This window comes from Hemicordylus capensis, chromosome 4 (genome assembly GCF_027244095.1).
Source record: "Hemicordylus capensis ecotype Gifberg chromosome 4, rHemCap1.1.pri, whole genome shotgun sequence".
NCBI lineage: Eukaryota > Metazoa > Chordata > Lepidosauria > Squamata > Cordylidae > Hemicordylus > Hemicordylus capensis.
In genome coordinates this window covers 123,589,270-123,599,833 of record NC_069660.1, presented here as the reverse complement: position 1 = coordinate 123,599,833, position 10,564 = coordinate 123,589,270, and the positions used below count along the sequence as shown (strand labels likewise).

Here is a 10,564-nt window from a genome sequence, read left to right as displayed (position 1 = left end):
TTCTCTACCATGAAAGTCCTCAGACCAGAAACTATCGTCATGGCTTTCTTTAAATTGTGCAGAAAATGATGTTATTTAGAAGTTTTTTGCTACCCTTCTGTTCTATTCACTCAACCACTCACTTTCTTTTGTGGTTAGCTTAACTTTTTAAGGATAGCCTCCTGTCTTCTACCTGACAGGCCAAGGAGGAGTGGAGGCCATGAAAAATAAGATGCTGCAGTATTATGAAGGCATTGGAGAGTACGTTGGCATGCCACATCCTAGATTGATCAAGAAACACAAAAAGTGAGCTGGGATGCACTAGAGAGGACCTTGTGTCTTCCCTTGCACCATCTCCTTTTGCGACAGTCCACCCTCCTCTTTGCAAACCATGACAGCATGTCCACTGTATGCAAACAAAGTCTACTGAGCTCCTCATTACAGCAACTGTTATTCAGTGTGTATACTCTGTCTGTGGACAGGGCCAGCACTCGGGTTTTTGGTGCCCTAGGCAAAGTTTGAATTTGATGCCCAACCCCAGCCAAGAAGTACAGAGCCCAATTTTAACCTGAGCTATGCAGGCTGCTTATTTACAAGGTTGAAAGACCAGCCTGCATGGATGACCACAGAATGACTAGCCTGCACTGGTTTGAAGATGCAGTGGGGAAAAGTTCCCATTCTGTTATGAGGGCAAAAATCTAACACTTCAAAGAGGAAAATATGTTGCCATTAATTTGGAAATCCCATCTGAGACCATTTCTTTTTGGAAATGCTGAGGCAGGCAATTCATATTCAAGAGGAGGGGTACAACCTAGGAGGCTAGCTGTTTATTGGAGGCTGAGGTGCAATGGAGCAAAGAAGACTGTGTTTTGTGGTTTGAAGAATGTGCAGACCCTTTGGGAAGCAGGGCGCAGTATTATATCTTACATTCTTATGCCATTGTGCTGTACTTCAGAAGTGCACTGTTTATCCACCACCACCCCCGCAAGAATTGGTGCCCTCGGCAACCACCTAGTTCTGCCTAGTGGAAGGGCTGGCCCTGTCTGTAGCTTTGCTATACTAAAGGCAAATACGCTTGAAATATATCGGTACCAAATGGCAGGAGCTACATTTCAGCTTGGAAAACATGGATGACTGTCATTAAATAAGGCCACGGCTGTACAATAATGGGTCCAGGAAAAAACTCAAAGCCCAGGTGTATTTTTGCAGTGAATTTTATTGTGTGGATCAGGCTAAAAACTTGACACATCCCCTAAAATGCAAATGACCTGCTCTTCGGACAAACAGAAAAACTAGTTAGGGAGTGGGGAATGAAGTGGGAGAAGTGGCTATGCAATTGTCAGGATATTTTTTTTAAAGGGGGGGGGGAAATCTGTGTCTCCACTATATAGTTGACAAATAGGACTGTGTGGAATGCTTGGGAAGGCAGAGGGAGAGGGTTACCTTGACAGACAAGAAGTACAATTATCACAATATGATGAAAGAGTTTCCACGAGGGTGTATTGCACCGTTAATTACTGTCCTTTTTCTACAGGCTTCTAATGTGAGGAAAAACACGCAATGACAAGTGTGGAAAAGAGCAAGCACTAAATTACTGTCAGAAAAATAAACGGAGTAGCGTGCTGCTGCACGGTGATTTACGGGGGCAATTAACCACCACCCCACAGAGCTGCTGAGGACAGCACTGCTGCCTGAGGAAGTGTCAGGCGAAGAGGAAGGAAGAGGAACGCTTGGCTTGTGGCTTTCCAGACAACTTTGTGAAAAACAAGCAAGGAGGCACGGAATGTGAAGGGTTTGGTAGCACATCTCTAATCCACATATGTCTCTCCTTGCCTAACTGTCCTTAAAGGTTGGATGCATCCATAGAGATTGAAACACATGTTTTTTTAAGTAGTTAGCTTCACTAACTACTTAAGGCTGCAGGGCTGTCTGAAGGGCAGGGCCAAGTGGGCAGCTGCCCAAGGTCCCACGTTTCAGGAGAGTGGCATCATAAGGGCCCAGCCGCCATGAGCTCTGCAAAAGCTAGAGATGGCTCTGTAAGGCTACCTAAGAATATCAGAGTTGCCTTGATAGATAAAACCCAAAGGTCCATCAAACCCTGACTCTAGTAACAGCTTTCAAGGAACATGATGTAGACATCTCTTATTGCCTGTAAGTAGTAGTTGCTAATTGGAGAGCTACTTCCTCTGAATTTAGAAATTCTGTTCTATTAGCCACTAGCTTTTGGTAAGTACTTTGGGTACATCTCTTTCAATGCTGTATTTGCTAGTGGATTGTCATATGCCTCTGCCATAATGTTTTGTGGAACATGGAAGCTATGATGTCCCTGCTATTCAAAAATTATTATTATTATTATTATTACATTTATATCCCGCTCTTCCTCCAAGGAGCCCAGAGCGGTGTACTACATACTTAAGTTTCTCTTTCACAACAACCCTGTGAAGTAGGTTAGGCTGAGAGAGAAGTGACTGGCCCAGAGTCACCCAGCTAGTTTCATGGCTGAATGGGGACTTGAACTCGGGTCTCCCTTGTCCTAGTCCAGCACTCTAACCACTACACCACGTTGGCTCTCCCATAGTAGTTTATATGAATAATATAAACTACTTGTATCTTTTTTGCTCCTGGTCAAGTGATTTGAGTTTATCCCATTGCCATCAAATGTTTGCAGGTCTGAGGCAATACACTTTTTAAAACTTTGTTCTATTAGACCAGATCACATGGGGCAATTGAGATAGTACAGAATCAGCATGTTAGGGTGAAAGTAACTTGGATTTACTAACAGTTCAAAAGGGGTTTTGCATAGTTAGTGGGAAAAAATACATGCTTTGAAACCCACCTATGAGAGAACAGTGTGACAAACACCATTCTACAGGTGCACATTGTAAATGTAATAATGATGTTTGAATCTGTTAATACTCCTGCATAATTCCAGTCATTAGAAGCACACCGGTGTTCACGTTTAGTGACTTTGTCCTCAGAGTAGTTTAACAGGAAGTGAAAGTGGACCATCTACATTGGTTTATTTTCTTCCACAAGGATAAGGTTCTATATACTTGTTCATTTGTTTGTCCCCATATTGTGCCTACTCTCATGTTGCAGGTATGCTTTTTGCATTTTTTAAAAAGAGAAAAAAACTCCTGCACTCAGGAGCTTGTGTTCTTCAAGAATTTGGAGGAGTCTGCAGATCTGCTTGTTCATCAGTGAAGCAGGTGCAGTTGATGATTAAAGAGACTGTAAAATAAAGGTTAAATGAAAAATACTCCCGAAGAGTAGAGGTTTGGAAGTAAGTTTTGACTGAGGGAAATTCCATCATTAACAATGGAGCAAATGCACTGTTGAAGTAGTAGAAATTATGGTTGGTGGGATTAGGCAACTGCTGGGGCCCAAATCCTCTAAAAAGCCACTGTCGGGTGGCCACACTACTGTTCTGGCTCTTTCTTGATGTGTAGTCTGGCCAGGTAAGTGAGAGTGCACACTGTATGTCGACTGAGAATATGTCCAAGAATTCCCTGTGATACTTAGGGGGGGGGAGGAATTATATCAGTGTGCATGATATCCCACTGCCCTTCACCTGTTCCCCTAGCACTTAAGGCAAGGATCCTGCACTTGGAATTACCTTGGAAGCTTTTTTGCAGCCCATGTGCCTGAGTTTCCACAGATGAACTCAATACACAGATTTGAATTTTCCTATTATAAGCCTTTTGACAAATAGCTTTCTATCTCACTTGGATTCCTATGTTTAACCATATAAAATGAAGGGCAGTTTTAGCTTTGATTTCCAAATACGGCATGTTACATTAGAAATTCAGTACTTCTCATTTTGTAGTTCATGAATGTGCACCTCATCTTATTATTTAAATCTGAAAATAATGGTGGAATCACAAAAAGTTTCAACAAAGGAAGTCCTTTCTAATTTTGCATGTGAATCCCCAAATGCAGTGAGAATATGAATACATGAAATTCATAGCATAGGAATGTTCTGAACATTTCAGCTCCAAAACATGTTTGGTGACACTGTGCATATAAACACTTTTGACGCTTGGGAGATTCAGTGTGAGAATTGTGCCATTGCCTCTTTAACTGCCCTCTCTGAGTGTCTAGTCTAGGCCTGCTCAACTTAGCCCCCCCACCCCAGCTGTGTTTGGACTACAACTCCCATGGTCCCCAGCACAGTGGCCAATAGCCAGGGATTATGAGAGTTGTAGACCGACATCTGCAGGAGGGCTGAAGTTGAGCAGCCCTGGTATAGTCAGTGAAGAGTGGGGAGAAGCATCCTCTACTAAATATGCTCTTTCCCTCTGGGTGGTAGTGTGGATTGAGCCCAGAAGGAGATAGTAGTTAATAATGGACAGTAGTTATAGTAACAGGAAAGTGGGCTAACTCTGGAAGGAGGGGCCATGAGGGCTTCTTGCTGAAGGATCCCCCAAACCTTGGAACCAGCATTGTCTAGTGGTGGTTTTCCCTTCAAGTGAAAGGTGTCACATTCCTTATGGTTCTAGATCCCCCTCTTTCTCCATAAAGGTTATATTTGAGAAAGGCCTGCTAACTCACAAACTCAATTTCACCATTAGACGTAGGCCGCATTCTCACGTAATGTGAAACTGGAGATTGACAAACCTACGGTTTCAATTTGAAACCAGAGATTTATGGTTTCAATTTGAAACCATAAATCTCATCGCAGACGTTGGTCCAACCGCAGTCCGGCAACCTCTGGTTTTAGGAGAGGGGAGCCCCTCTTCCTGGCCCACAGAGGCCGATTCCAGCAAGCTCTGTAGCACTTGTGTAACCAGACTTTGGGCAAGGAGTCAGCACATCATTAGAGCAGCTGCCATTGGCCACAATCTTAAAAGGGTCATGCCGAGCATGATTGTGCCATTTGGAAGCGGTCTGCCCACCCTTGGCATGGAAAGGGCATTTAAATCCCTTTTAAATGCCGTGCCCTGACAGCGCTGTTTCTGACAGCAATTGCACCGCCACCCTTCTAAGAGCCACTCAGAAAAACTGTCCTGCACAAGCATGATTTCTGGGTGGTTTTTTGTTTTGCTATTTCCCTGTTAACGCAGGAAAGGAAAGGGAACATGATGACTTCCTAGAAGGGGATATGCATATGAGGGAGGGCAAAGGATCCTGGGAGATCTGTCCTGCTGTGAACTAGGATGCTCTTCTGAGGGCTCACCCCAGCAAAACAGTCCCTGACAGATTGCTGTCAGCAGACTAGTACTCTCATTCGAGGGCCAGTATATTCGGGAGGACCATAGAGTAGAACACCCTCCGCTTCCATCGGACTGCACACTCATGAGTTGAGCTAACCCAACAAAGTGGGCCCAAAGGAGATTGTGATGCTCCATATGTCAGAACCTAGCTGTGTATGTGGGCAGGGGGCACTGGGTACAGGTACAGATCTTTACTCTCATTCAAAATTCCCAGGTTTGGGCCAGCATTGCATCATATGCAGATTTGCCACTGTGGGGAATCATGAGAGAGGGGAGCCCCAATTTCCAGCAACTGCAGGAGTGCAGGGTCACCATTTTAGGGCACAAGCAAGGGTGGACGTGTCCAAATGGGTGGAAGGGATGGCAGAGGGCATACTTTCACAGTTTCTTGGTGACAGTCATCAAGACAAGGAGAGCTGTTGGATACGTGTCCCTGCTGTTTGCTTGTATAAAACGACCTGGCGGAGGGGCACCTTCCATCTGGCCCCCAACGGCCTGACACGTGAGAGTGGACTGTGGGAGAAGGGGGGATTGTTGTCACACATTATTAGCAATTCTTCCTAACACCAACTGTCCCCAGACAGACAGATGGTTCATCTCATGAGTTGTGAGGGAATGTCCCCATGGCCTTACACTCTTATGGGTGAGCAGACCACTCCGGCTCAGCATCCATCCTCATTACATATGAGGAATTGCTCCTTTTACTGGAGCAATGCTGATCTTGCTGCCTGGCCCTTCTCATGAGTAAGTCTAGGGACCACACAGCTACCCCTAAGGGGAAGGGGTGGGCCCACCTTCCACAATGTTTTTGTTCAAAAAACAGACCTTGGCTGCTCAAGAATCCCTGGTTGATGTTGCCTTTTAAACCTGACCCCAGTATCCCCACCATATGTTTCTGTCTCAGTGCTCTAATGGGGTGCCCTGCTTATATTGCCAACTGGATGTTCACGCTTATAACTTGGGATGGGATGTGACGTGGTCCATGTTGATGGGTAACTGCTTTGTTGGATCGGAGACAGGAGGGGTGGGGTGAATGCTTGGAGAGGTGGCCAACGAAAAGCATCGCAGGCATGAAGTGGGTGTGATCCCAGGTGGGGTTGTCTGTGTTGCTGTCTTTATGACTGTGGTTCAGAAAAATCCACAGAACCACTGTTATGGCACTATCTGCATTCAGACTTTACACTCTGGCAGCCAAATCTCTGGTTTTGGCTGCGAACCTTACTGCAAACCGAAGGTTCAGACTGGAGTTTGGTGAGGCAAAGTGCAGGCCACTTTCAGCTTGAAACCCCACTTGCACGCATTTGGACATAACGGAGTACCAACCTCCGCCCCATTTAACTCCAGTTTCACATTCTGTTCAAATATGGCCAATGTCAGTACCTACAGAAAATGTATCTGGCTCTCACTTTTTACATTTGTATCCCATCCTTCCCTCGAGGAGCTCAAAGCCATGTACATGGGGTTCCCTCCATTTTATTCTGAGAACAAATCTATGAGGTAGGTCTGGCTGAGGAACAGTGAGTGGCCCAATATTAACCAGTACGCTTAGTGGCTGAATGGAAATTAAACCCAGATCTGCCCAGTCCGCATCTAACCACTACATTTACCTTGGTCTTGGGTGTACCATATTTTAGTTTAGGCATTTGTGGTAATTCTGTTATGAAGTAGGACGTGTGTTTCTAGCAGCACATCCAGTGTCTTATGTCATATCTCTGTTTCAAATGTCAGTAGGGGAAGCTAAAGCAAGAGAGTCATTGTACCAGTCAGGATTCTTCTTAACTGCACCTATAATAAATAGAATCTTCAGAGCATCTGACTATTTTAGGGCAAAGACTGAGGTGTGCCATGTATGCAAATTTCTCTTCTGAAACACAAATGCTACCAAGTGAAAATACTCTATCTATCGATCGATCGATCGATCATTTTTATACCACCTGATATGTACATCTCTAGGTGGTGTACAAAATTTAAAATAATATTTAAAAGACAACATAGATTAAAATACACGAGACACAATAAAAGCAATCGTATAAAACAGTTATTAAAACAAAAAAATGTAAAAACGTTTTTAAGGAAGCCTTTTTTACTTAAAACTTTAGTGATGGATGACAAAAACCATGGCTGTGGCTTGGGACATTCTCTTAGGCACTCTACAGTGTAGTATTTTGTTTAGCATTATATCTCTCATTTAGCCTGTCTGAACACTAGCTGTTTGTTTATTCCCTAAGGCTGACAAGGAGACAAAGGAGAAAGCAGGGAAATCAGTTAGGTGTTTCTGTATCTAGTCATTCCTACAGGGGGCAGTAGAGCACATCAGACATCATAGCTGCTTTCTGAGGGCACACCCTTCAGCCAAGTAACCAACATGGTGCCTGGCTCATCAAACTGGCTGGCATGGGGCCTCTGAGGGAGGTAGCTAGGGCCAGCTCATCTAAACAGCTGCTGCCAGCTTTTCACAGGAGTCAGTGCCAGGAGCAAAAGGCAAGGCCTTGTTTGTCAAAGGAATCAGCAGCCGCGGCCTCAGTTCTACATATGACTAGCAGAGGAGCAACAACACAGCGGGGATGGGGAAAGCAACATGACAGAGAACTGGGAATGAAAGCAGTGTAGCTTACTACAAGCTTGGACAAACGCTTTTACTGCACAGTTTTGGGGAAAGGGTGGTGGGCTTGGCCGTATGCTTCCTCATCTTGCTAAATATTTTTGAGATTAGTGGGTAGAAAGGGTATTAGCCACCTTGGGTAGAAAGGGTATTAGCCACCTCGGATATTGCCACTGTCCCATGCTATTCTCTTTTCTTTTGTATTATTATGTAAAACTGATTTTTTTGGGTGGCTGCTTACATTTGGTAGGTTTATTAGTATTTAGCTTTTATTGATCACTTTTAATTTCAAAAATTTTAAAAATTGTCATGTTAATTGTGGATTTAGCCTGGTCTTTAATTCTTCTTCTTCTTCTTTTTAAATTGTCCTATGTTGTATCCATTTTATTAATGTTGTAAGCCATCCGGAGCAATAGTGTACTGGGGGGCGGGGGGCGGGGCATAAATATTTTAAATAAATAAATAATGGGGTGGGGGACAGCATCTATATTATTAATTCTCCAAGACGAGCCATGCGTGGGGACATGGTAGAAAGGAGGCGATTGGCTGATAGTTTGCAAGCAGAAGAACCTTATTGGGCAGTGGGGATTCCATATGCAGATGGGGAGAAGGAGCCTGTGAGAGCAGAAGCACCGTGGTGATTGGGCAGTGGGGATTCCATATGCAGATAGGGAGGAGGAGCCTGTGATGGTTAAGGTCATTCGGAATGCAACTGTTATAGGGGTGTGTCCGAACCGGTCCAGAGGCCATTCTAAAGGCCTCTGGACTGCCGGACCGGGCTGGTTCGGGTCCGGGTGGGGGGTCTTTAAGGGCGGGAGGGCTTGCTTACCCCTCCCGCCTCTTTGCCCCCACCAGAGGCTGTATTTAACAGAGTAACGGGGGCGCTGGAAACCAGCCGCCCCCCCCCCGCCCCACCGCGAGCAGATTAGGGGAACTACCACTGCCGCGGCTGTCGCCCGTCCGCCAGCCCTCCCTCCCAGCCGCCTGCCCGAGTCCTCACCCGATGGCTGCTTTAAACAAAGAGAGGAGCTCGCGAACAGAGCTCCTCTCGCTTTGAAGTCCTGCAAGCGACTGAAGGAGGCAGGCTTTGCGTGTGCGCATGCGCGCGCCGCAAAGCACGCCGATCGCCGGAGGCCCGGTCTACCCGCCGGGAAAAGGCCAGGTAGACCGGGCCTCCGATCGCCGGCGGGTAGACCGGGCCTCCGGCGATCGGCGTGCCTTGCGGCGCACGCACGCATGCGCGCGCGCAAAGCCTGCCTCCTTCAGTCGCCTGCAGGACTTCAAAGTGAGAGGAGCTCTGTTCGCGAGCTCCTCTCTTTGTTTAAAGCAGCCATCGGGTGAGGACTCGGGCGGGCGGGCGGCTGGAAGGGAGGGCTGGCGGGCGGGCGACAGCGGCGGCAGTGGTAGTTCCCCTAATCTGCTCGCGGCGGGGTGGGGCGGGGGGGCCGGCGGGGGCGGCTGGTTTCCAGCGCCCCCGTTACTCTGTTAAATATGGCCTCTGGCAGGGGCAAAGAGGCGGGAGGGGTAAGCAAGCCCTCCCCGCCCTAAAAGGAAGGCCCCCCTTCAGTGCCGGTCCGGACTGCTCCGGACCATGCACATCCCTAAACTGTTACGAGCAGCCATGGTGGTGGCAGCAGCGAGGAATGGCCCGGTCAACCACTGCTGCTGCTCCTGGGGGGAGGAGCAGGAGCGGGGCTCGGGTGAGGAAGTCTCTGGGGATAGGGGGCTGTATCTTGGCCAATAGGCGGCAGCAGTGCTGCAGCCACAACCAAGAAGCGGGGGAGAGCACTGCTGGGAGGAGCGAGCGAGAGCGCTGTGGGAGGATGCCACAGGCTCAGACTCACAACTGCATGGATGCTCTGTGCGGGGTCAGCTAGTTCTCTTTTAATTTGCAAGGCTGGTGGCCTGTTATGATGCTCTACAGCAGACTAATGCAAAAATAAAAAAAATTTAAAAATGGGGCTGGTTTGGATGATACCTTACTGGCCTATCCCACCAAGAACATGCCCTGTATACATCTTGTGTGTGTGTTCTAATGTCCTCCTGGCAATCCCTTATTGATGAGAGCAGGGGCTGTTCATCTGAATGGCCATTCTACAATCACTTCAAATACAAGTTTAAACTATTTGGAGTGTCCATAGAGCTGCCATTTGAACAGCCTCCCCCATGCAATGAAGGGACATGCCAGGAGGGCATTGCGATATCCATCAGAGATGTCGCAATGGGCACATTCTCAGCGCATCCCTTTTCTAAGTGTGTGGGTCAGTAAGGTATTGTCTGAACCAACCCATGGCCTCATGATACCTTTACACTTTTGGTAACCCATTTTGAGGTGGTGTGATGGATTCGCTGATGTATCCTAAGGAACAGATCTGTGAATTTCATCACCAAAGTGGAGTGTGCATCGGTCATAGGGTTGTCAACTGGAATTTCCAGGAATCAGCATCAGTCTCCAGAAAGCAATCCTGGATGTTTTAATGGCTTTATTGTGAAAAATATTGGGGGGAAATACTGGGGAGGGGCGAACCTCTCCAAGAATACTTTCAGACTGAACCTTGGCCTCTAGGGGCAAAATGGTCCCTTGGCCCACCTGATGCCCCAAATAGGTTACCCAATTCAGGCCAATTTAACACTTTCGGGCCTTAATGGTAAACCCAGTCTCCTGGATACACTGGAATGCCACCTCCAGGTGTTCCAGAAGCTGCCCTCAGGTGGAAGAGTATATTGCCACATCATTATTTATTTATTTATTTAAAAATATTTTTATACT

The 10,564-nt window shown here is 46.7% G+C and overlaps 1 long non-coding RNA gene across 1 annotated transcript in view; it reads left to right on the top strand.

Annotated features, from left to right (window-relative positions):
- Positions 1-1,791, top strand: part of LOC128321932 (uncharacterized) — a 2,830-nt gene extending 1,039 nt beyond the window's left edge. The window contains exons 1-2 of the long non-coding RNA XR_008305428.1: positions 1-285; positions 1,514-1,791. The exon at positions 1-285 is cut by the window's left edge and continues 1,039 nt beyond it. This is a non-coding gene — a long non-coding RNA (uncharacterized LOC128321932). The remainder of the gene's footprint in view (positions 286-1,513) is intronic.
- Positions 1,792-10,564: the final 8,773 nt, after the last annotated feature.